General features: G+C 39.3%; 1 non-coding gene across 1 annotated transcript; it reads right to left on the bottom strand.

The window, feature by feature from the left end:
• Positions 1-9,684: 9,684 nt before the first annotated feature.
• TRNAD-GUC (transfer RNA aspartic acid (anticodon GUC)) lies at positions 9,685-9,756 on the bottom strand. The gene has a single exon. It is a non-coding gene; the product is annotated as a tRNA-Asp (tRNA).
• Positions 9,757-10,026: the final 270 nt, after the last annotated feature.

The following is a 10,026-nucleotide window of genomic DNA, read 5'->3' as shown; positions in this document are numbered from 1 at the left end:
TGTGTTGTAAAGCCAGAATACTTGAATAATACCAAGTGCTGAAAGAATACCCAGGGCTGGTCAGTATTCTAGTGTTGAAGGCAAAGCATGTTTATGATGCCCCAAAGACAAGGACAAAATAATCCACATAGGCAAATCATCAGTTTCTTGCTCCTCCCCATTCCATGCTTTCCTATCTCCCTTCTGCTCCTGATTTTTTCCTTGTAGCAAATGCAGTTTCTCTCTCTGAAGAGGGACTGAGCAAAGATTGAAATCCTTGATAGGGTCTTTTTTTCATTGCAAGTGATGGATCCTTGCTGCCTACAAATGCCTTGCAAACTGTTCAATCCCCCTGCATTTCAGTGGCAACTTACTATTTCACTGCATCTACTTGTTGCACTAATGAAAGGTGGGGGAAGCAGAGATGTGCTGGATGTGAAGGGTTGCATTAAAATGCCTGTGTCTTAGAGACAGGCCTCCCCTTTTGTGTCACCAGCAGGCCAACACTGAAAAGACAATTGGGAAATAATCACAGTGCCTCAAATACCCAAAGTTATACTGAATTATGCCACTGATCTTTTTCTGTTAGGAGAGGAACAGGCAACCCAATCCACTGTAGAAGTAGATTGTTTAAAAGGTAGATAAAATGTTTTGCTCAGGTTTTGTATGTGCCAGTAGGTTACTAGGTGAGATGTCAGATGGTTTTCATGTTGCAACACTATACAAAACAATGACATTTCAATATTCAACATTGCCTGCAATAAAAGTAGGTTTAGTCCCTGTCCTCTTCTGAATGACCTGCTGACTGATGTGATCATGTGCTCTGTGCATTTCAGTGCTTAGATATAATTTGTCCCGTTAACTTGTCACAAATTTCAGCTGATAAGTGTGTGCATGCATCATTGAGCCAGCCCTAGAGCACCTGTGAAAGCCACTGAGCTCTTGGATGTAAACTATATTCTTGTAATACTCAGTTTCTTAGTAGTCCTGACAAAATCATCCAAGTAAAGCCTTACAAGCCTGGAATGGAAGAGATCAGTGAAGAGAGGCCAGTGGCATGAATGCAACAAAACAAATGAGATTGTTTGATACAAACAATAGCTTTGTTAGGGTTCTTACTTGAAAACAATGTTATCTGTACTGGATTCAGTGGGCTTCTGAAAGAAAAAAGCCTCATTGTTCTGTCCTTCATCCTACACAAAGGACTTCATCTTTTTTAATAAATAGCTTGCTGTCTTTTCTTTTTTATCAGTGGAGCTTTGGTTCCATAAAGCTATTTTGTATCAAGAAAGCAGAGCTGCTTCAGATTTATATGTGACATTTTAAAAGTGAAATGCTGCTGGAAATAAGTGGATTGTTGTCATTCTTTACCATCTTTTAAGAAGCAAAAATATCTCAATTTCTCCAGCTTTGCATAAGCCAGAGCCTTATGCAAACTTAACATCAGCATAATCTTGGTGGATTTATGTTTTGTGCATCAGGAATAACTCCAATGTTAGATGAAGTCCACAGCAGTGCATTCTGGATTGCAATTTTCCCCTGTGTAAAAAGTGAATGAACCAGAATAACACTTTAATATCTCTTCAAATTCCCTGTGCTGAAATCACTATAGCAGACACGGAAATATCCTAGGAGAAAATCAAGCCTAATGAAATTGTGCTTGTGTAAATATCATGCAGGTGTGGAAATAATTAAGTTTAAAGCTAAATAATTTTCCTTTTGTGCCTGTTTGGCTATTAGAAGACATTTTTTGATGGTTAGTAATGAATATTTTTGCTGGAAAGGAAATTACTGTAGAGTGCTCAACTTGACTCTGACAACCCCCACAAACACCCTATTTACCTACTGAGAGAAACACATAATTTTCTGTTGTGAATATCCATTAAAGACAGAAAAAAACATTACCAAGAGTAGGCGTCTGACCATTGAAATCAGGGAGACCAAAGCAGTAAGGATGAAGATGCCTATCCCAAAAGAATTTGGCTGTCGCTTTCTGAAAAGGAAATAAATGGTATTAGACATCCAGTATCTTCAGTCCACACAACTTCTGTTGGTGCAAGAGGAAATGGCTGAGAAGTACTGAGCATGCTCTCACAGGCAAGTAATGTCAGCAGGCAGCTATGTTGTCCCTGGAGCTAATTTCTTCATGTTGCTTTCTGTAGTGTTGTAGGCGCAGTGCCCCATGCTGTGGAGCATCCTTGGGTTATGTCACACACTACACCTCTCCCTACAGACCTTCCTTTCTTTATATCCTTAGCCAAAGGCAGTTATACCAATGCTGCAGCTATGTTGAGCATCCCAGAGTAACAGCAAATGCTTCAATTACTCAGGTGGAATCAGGCCATCTTCTGAAAGGTTTGTTGAAAAATACATGACAGCATAATCTGATGTGGAATTCCCAATATAATTTGAATTTCAATTCTATAGAAGAGTATCTAGTTTTGAGAGGGAAACAGCTATTTAACATTGGAAATAGGAAACTTTTTCATGCTCTGAGGAATTAGTTTTACAGGGAACAATCTCAGTCTGGCTCTGACCTCTCTGAGGAAACCTACAGCCCCTCTTACTGCCTACGGCTAAACCACTCTCAAGGTGCTCCAATCAGCACACAATACTTGTACATCATCTTACTGTCACTACTTGAAATATTTAAACTCTCTCTCAAACATTGACATGTTGTTTAACTCCTGTTTGTAACTAAACCCAAGAATTTCTCCTGAAAAGCACTCAAATGGGAATCTGAGTGTTTGGTTTCAAGGCTCAGGAATATTGTCCAAAGGTTTCCTTGCTGTAGTGCAGTTACCAGTGTGTAACACAGGGATGTTTGAATCAAGAATCAATGGCACTGGTAGCTATTAGATAAAACATTTTATTGAATAAAATATGATAACTCAAAAATATCAGGAGACTCTACATGATGGGGAAAAAAAGACTGGCCACTCTAGGTCCACAACAGCAGGAGCTTCCACTACCACCTTCTCTTGATCCATCTAAAGACAAGGGAGATAACATTGCACTTGCAAGCCATGGTGCTGGGAAGTGCCAGCTGTGTATTTCTCCGGTGTCCCAAGAGGACTGAAGCAAAGAAGGAGGAGGATCATGGCCTCTCTTTTGTACTTAAGACATGCTATATTTTATCTAGGCACAAGATGTCTCTGTGGGCTCTCCAGAAATTCCAGATTAAAAAGAAAAAGGGGAAAAAAAAAAAAAAGAAAAAGACAAATATGTAGCTCAAGCTGTGTGGGAAGCCTGTCAGCTTCTGTTTGTGGTTTTGTTTGTTTTGTTTAACAAATGCTTCCTGTGTTAAACTGGCTGAGATATTATATTTTATAACATCCCTACTGCCCCAGTCCATGGCAAAGGAGAGGCATCCACGAAGTAAGTGTAGTAGAGGGCTCTCACGTGGTATAGATTGACTGCAGAGAGCATGAGAAGGAAGCCTACAGTTTAAGTAGCATGCTTAGATAATAAAGCAGTTCATCCTCTAATTTCTATATTGAGAAGGACATTCAAATTGCCTAATACTAAGTGTTTAGGACACTAATAAATACAATATGCTAATATGACTGAAGAAAACTGGAGGCCTGAAATTTCCTAGAGACTGAGTGTCTGATTTGGCACCACAATTCAATTAAGGATGAATTCTGCTATTTAATATTCTTCAGAAATTTATTTGTTCTAAATAATGTATTAGACTTCTTTTTAACCTTAAAAATTTGCTACAAGCATGTGTTTTACCAAAGTGTTTAGTGATTTCCAAGGGAAAAAAAAGGTAATTTGTGAAGTGGTGATTCGCCTCTTTGATCACAGATAAATATCTTTGCTTTCGAAGTTTGATGGTGACCCCTTTGGTCTTCCTGGTTATTAAAAACCACTCAGGTTAATTAAAGCTGCGCTCAGTCATGCTCAATGGAGCAAGTCATAGTTTCACACTGGGCACAAAGTGGCTTGATAAGTCACTGGCTCTTATCTAGGCGAAATTCCAGCTCAGTCTCCAGGCTGCCAAAAATGTAACAGACTTACGGATATTAACACCCACATCTTTGCCACACAAATGGAGGAAACTCATCAGCTCTTGCTGAAGTAATAGCGTTACATCGTGCACAACAAAAGTCAGTATCTCTGCAAGACTCTCCCTGGAGTCCCTCAGTTACAATGTTCAGTTCACAAATAGGGATTTCTAGTTGCTGGAAAATCCACCAAAGATGGAGAACACGTGAAGCTTTTTCAATGTGATAGCAGGTTCTTGTTCAAGATAATAGCATAGCATTAAATTTTTATGCAGTAGGCAAACTACAACAGCAATTATGTAGAGTAATTGTGCTGGACTGTGCTAGAAAAATAATCTTATGAGCGATGCGTGTGAACCAAAACATGAACAGTTTTATTCAGTTGTTCATTGCCATCCTGATGCTTACTTAGCCTTGCTTTACGAGCAATACATTTTAAGTTTTGCAATTATGATGTTAGTAAATCTGCAAAAAGTGGTTGGACTCCTACTTCCGTATTGGAACAGGAACAGGTCTCTTTAAAATCACTTTCCTAGGTGGACTCTGGAAGGGTAGAATACCATACTGATGCAAATTGCTCCCTCTGGGACTGAAGAAAATAAATAAGATACAGGAAAAATTATCTCATGGCACTAAATGCTTAATCCTTTATCTTTGCTTGGGATTTTCCCTAATACTGTTGAAAGAAAGAGAGATTTTTTTTTTCTTTTCTCACTGACTTCATTGTATCTCATATCTCCAGTCTTGTTTTGCAACCTTGCTGTTGACAGTGGGATCAATAACATTTCTACTTGAGGCATTGTGTGGCAGGATTTGATGCCAACCAGCAAAAAAGCGGTGACAAAGTAGCCCTAAAAATCTAATCTATTATATAAATTGCAAATATATTGTTAGGGGGAAAAAAAGTGGATATGCAGTTTGAGTAGACAGGTGAAAAGAAGGGATGCCTATGGAGGAGTGGGATTATATCTCTTTCCCACTTAGATCAGTCACACCTAAGGGAGGAGGTGTTTGTGCAGGGAATCTGAACAAACTAGTTTGGGAAATGGAGAGAGAACAGGTAATGTGGTAGAGAGATCAGGTGATGTTTAACCAGTGCTTTCTGTCAACTCCAGAAGTCCTGGTAATCAGGAAAAATACCTGCAAGAGAACTTCAATGACAGTGGCCAACCTTCTCCCTTATGCAGCTGTCCCAGAGACTTATTACAGCATCTGTTAGGTTCTTGTAGTGTTGTATAATAGGTTAGGAACTGATTTACTTGCTTGCAAATTAAGAAATGCAGTGTTTTAATATTAATCAATAGAGTTTAGAGTAATAAACCTTTCAAACAATAACTTTCTATTTCCTGATTTAATGAGACAGAAGAACTTTCCTATTTGAACTTCATATAGAAAGGGGAAGCTTTGTACCACACTTACCATGCATTCTCTCAGGAACCCATTCTTGATTTGCCTACATTTCTAAGGTTTTACCACAGCCCTATGTTTCCTTTGTGATGGTTTAGAGAGAGGTAGGAATAGAGGATGTGTGAAATATCCGTCTAATCTGAGTAGCTTTAATTATATTAGTTACTTAATTTGGTGAATAACTTTTTGGATGAAAGAAACTTTGAACTGACAGATTGAATGCAGAATTTTCCATTAAATGTTTCTCCCTTTTCAGTTTATGCCCTAGGGAGTTTCAAGTGAAGCAGACACATTTAAGGAATGTTGGCAAAGCTGCATTTTCCCTAATTTCAAATAAAATCTAACAATTTTACAAACATTCTAAGGGCTGCTGAATTGAAAGTTTCCCTGGGACTAAAATAATCAAAGCCAGAAAAAAACCCATGTTGAGGTTTTTACCACACTTTAAATACAAGTTTATGAAAGGAAAATTAATGGGTTGTAGCTGGACTTTAAAAATTAATCATTGATTAAAACTCCTGGGTTTGCGTTGTTGATGTGCTTGTGGCTATCTGTGAATGGAAGCTGATTAATGCCGGTGGCATGCCATAACATCTCTGTGCCTTTGATTGCAGTACCTAAAGAGACCTTCTTACCAAATCAAGTTCCTGCTGTCTCTGGAAACTTTTTATTAACCTTTATTTATCTTAATGATAGTGATACATAGATCATTTGCTAACCTTTTATAAATGGTAGTTTAACTCTGTGTGCTGCATTCCTGTGCAGCTTCAGAGTCTTCTGAATAACTCCACCAGGCTTCTGCAGCACACTTGCCTTCTGCCTTTTTGCCATGTCTTTATTTTCCTTTGGTAAAGTAGTACTGACAGTTAATTCTGTGTGGCACTAATAGACAGGACAAGTGTGTAATCACTCAGAATAAATTAGCATAGAAGTAAAAACCAGCTGTAATGTGTCCTGACATTCTTGTAAATCACACATTGCTGCAATGATGGTTCCTCCTAGGACTTGCCCCTTAAAGTACTTTGCATTTTGACAGGATAGAGACAGAGGGAGGAAATCAGCTGAGCTCCAAAAGTTCTTTTCCATGATGCAAGGTCTGTTCCAGCCCTTATCTACAACAAATATAAAAACGTTTGTTAGCAGCTCAGAATGTTTAGATAAAAGGCTCAAAAAGCCACAAAAGTGTCTATGAAACTGACAAAGTGAGAAATTAGGTTGAAAAGTAAATTTAGTCAAGGCACAAGGATTCTTCATTAACTGTCAACACCAGTAAACTTTAAAAAATGCACATAGATGTGCATGTAATTAGTCAATAAAGTCATGACTTTGGCCCATTCACAAGGGTGTTAACACCCTGATAGTTTTCATGCATAGAGCTGGAAGTGTATTTTCATTTATGCTGTTAACGCACCGTTTGATATGCACGGTCCACGGGTTGATCACCTTACAGAATAATGGATTTCTTTAGTTATTAGAACTCTATAAATTAAAAGCAGGACAATTATTTTTGTCAGACCTGATTACTGTTCTGTTTGTTGCTTGCCTTGACATTTGACTATGCGGAAATCCTGAGGCTTCTATTATCCTTTTCTTCTCACATTCTTCTGGATCGGCTCTGTGCCCACTGGAAATTAGGATTTTTAACTGCTAGGTCAACATTCTACAACCTGAAAAGACTCATGACTTTTCAAGTAATCATCAAAAAAAAAAGGTGTCTGAACTAGAAAGTGGAAAAAGCTGCCGGAAAATAAAGACAACTGTCACCCCACCACCACCTTCACATCTTTTGTTCCTGTGTTTGTTGCCTGAAGGCACTTGTGCAGAAGTGCTGTGTCCCCAGCTTGGCAAGGGCAAATCTGAATGCTGAACTGTTGTTGTCATGTTTGTGTGATCTGAATGTCTTCATTACTCAAAGCTAATGTTTATATCTTTGTAATAAAATCATTTATTCATTACACAGAATCAAAATACGTTTTAGGCAAAACAAAGTGTCCATCTTTCTATGTCCCCTTCCCTCTCCAGAAAGCACCTGGTAAGAACAATACACTCACAGAGGCTGCATGATAATCTGATTCTGGAACAGCGTTTGACACTTCTTGTGAAAACTTGGGGCTTCTTCTGAATGTGGCCACTTAAATTTGATAGTCCTGATTAAAACCAAAAAAACTTTCCTCCCTCTGATATTTTATTGTTATTTCACAAATGCAACCCTCCATTCCCCCTAGTCCTATCACTACCTGACACCCTGAAAAGTCCCTCACCAGCTTTCTTGTAGGTCCCCTTCAGAAACTGGAAGGCCACAATAAGGTCTCTTCTCCAGACTGAATAACCCCAACTCTCTCCGCCTGTCTTCATAGTGTTCTTCAGGTGCTCCAGCCCTCTGATCATCCTCATGGCCCTTCTCTGGACATGTTCCTTAAGAATTCTGGTTTCACATCTTTCTGTGGCAAGTATTCATTTCAGTGAAGCTGACACACAGGGAGATTGGATGTTTCCCGATGTATCTCTGTGTCTGGGTACAGGTATTCATTGCTAGTGATTTTTCTTTTCCCCACATACAATCATAATTTCACAGTATAGGAAGATGAACTTCATAAAATGTTTTCAAGATGTTTGATTTTGTGTCTTAGTGGCTGAAGATCAGGGTCATTCTCTGACTGTATGACAGAAAGATTAGCTTATTTCACATCATAGGTCTTTCAATGTCTAGATTATTTTACCACACGTAAGTCAGGGATGGAGAAAGACCTTTAAGGCAAATATGAAACAAGATGATGTGTAAATGTTCTAGTTTCCCTTAAGTATTGTGTTGAAAATATATCTTAAGTTATAATATTGTATTTTTTTACATTCAAAATTTTTGCTTTCGTTCCCAAGGCAACACAAACCAGGAATGATAATTCAGAGGAGTTGTAGATTTCTGATTTGTGGTTTGCAGACCTGTTAATGAAAGCTGTCAATTATAGAGCCTATATTGTAACACAAACTCAGTCCTTAAGTTTTTCCATTAATACACACTGCACCATAATTTTAAGGCTCTTTATTACTAGGCACTGTATGCTGTGCCACACATCACTAATCTCTGCTGCCTGAAAGATGCTGGGAATAGCAAGTGTCTATACATCAGAGTAATTTTAAGTTTTGCTCCCATAATGAATGGAAATTGAATCAATCTCTTCTGGGACCTGCTCCAAGATTAGACATTAAAGCAGGATTTTTTACACACACACCCTACACATGCTCCTGCAGTAAGCATAACTTCAGTTAATATACCTAACAGCTACATTTTCTCCTTAAAAACTAGCTTGTTAGCTTGTAAAATATACAGGACTCAGGTGCTTGATATCAAATAAAGCCTTAAAAAAAATTATGTTTAACCACCAGAGATTTTAGGAGCCTGACAGGAAACAGCTATTTCACATAGAGCTTTTTGAGGCTTTCTGGAGCAAGTTTAGAATTCTAATACTGGAGTGAAAAACTTTCAAGGTTGTTCCTCCACTCACAAGTTGTTAGCCCTAATTCATAGCTTAGGCTCTAGCCTGTCTCATCCTTTTGTCAGAGTGCAGAGCCATTACTAAGTCAGTGATGCAGGTGTTCCATGTGCAGTGTAGTGTTCTGTGGTTGCTTTCAGCTCCCTTTGAGAGGATCCCAGTGTTATTCCAAACGTGGAAAAGGAACACTTCTGTAAAATCAGGACCTCTGCAGACGTCAGTGTCTTGGGATGTTCTATCTCCAGATAGCAGACTCCAGCTTTTATGCAGTCCTCTCTTAACAGTGTCCTTAATAATAGTCTCCTCTGGAGACCTTCAAAACTCACCTGGATGCATTGCTGTGTGGACTGCACTAAGTGATAGAATAGAATAGAATAAACCGGGTTGGAAGAGACTTTCAAGATCATCATGTCCAACCCATCAATCAATCCAACCCACCTAAACAACTAACCCATGGCACCAAGCACCCCATCAAGTCTTCTCCTGAAAACCTCCAATGATGGCGACTCCACCACTTCCCCAGGCAGCCCATTCCAATGGGCAATCCCTCTCTCTGTATAGAACTTCTTCCTCACATCCAACCTAAACCTCCCCTGGCGCAGCCTGAGACTGTGTCCTCTTGTTCTGGTACTGGCTGCCTGGGAGAAGAAACCATCATCCGTCTGTCTACAACCTCCCTTCAGGTAGTTGTAGAGAGTGATAAGGTCACCCCTGAGTCTCCTCTTCTCCAGGCTAAGCAACCCCAGCTCCCTCAGTCTCTCCTCATAGGGCGTGTGTTCCAAAAAACACAATGCAACCTCCCCGTCGGGGAATCGAACCCCGGTCTCCCGCGTGACAGGCGGGGATACTCACCACTATACTAACAAGGATGGGTGATCCTGCTTTGGTAGGGAAGTTGGACCCAACAATCTCTCAAGGTCCCTTCCAACCTCAAATATACTGTAATCTTGATCTTAAACTGGTTCCTTCAGCAAGGCAGTGGGACAAGGCAGTAAGACTACAAAAAAGGCATGACAGAGTGTTATGAGGATTTTTAAAAATAGAGATAAAGCTGGCACACTTGAAAACCTGGAAATCCCCTATCATATCAGAAGAGCTCACTGTTAACTGCCTGTTAACTGCATGTTAAAAGCATGATG

Source organism: Dryobates pubescens, chromosome 25, assembly GCF_014839835.1.
Source record: "Dryobates pubescens isolate bDryPub1 chromosome 25, bDryPub1.pri, whole genome shotgun sequence".
Classification (NCBI taxonomy): domain Eukaryota; kingdom Metazoa; phylum Chordata; class Aves; order Piciformes; family Picidae; genus Dryobates; species Dryobates pubescens.
This window is presented reverse-complemented; position numbering and strand designations above follow the sequence as displayed.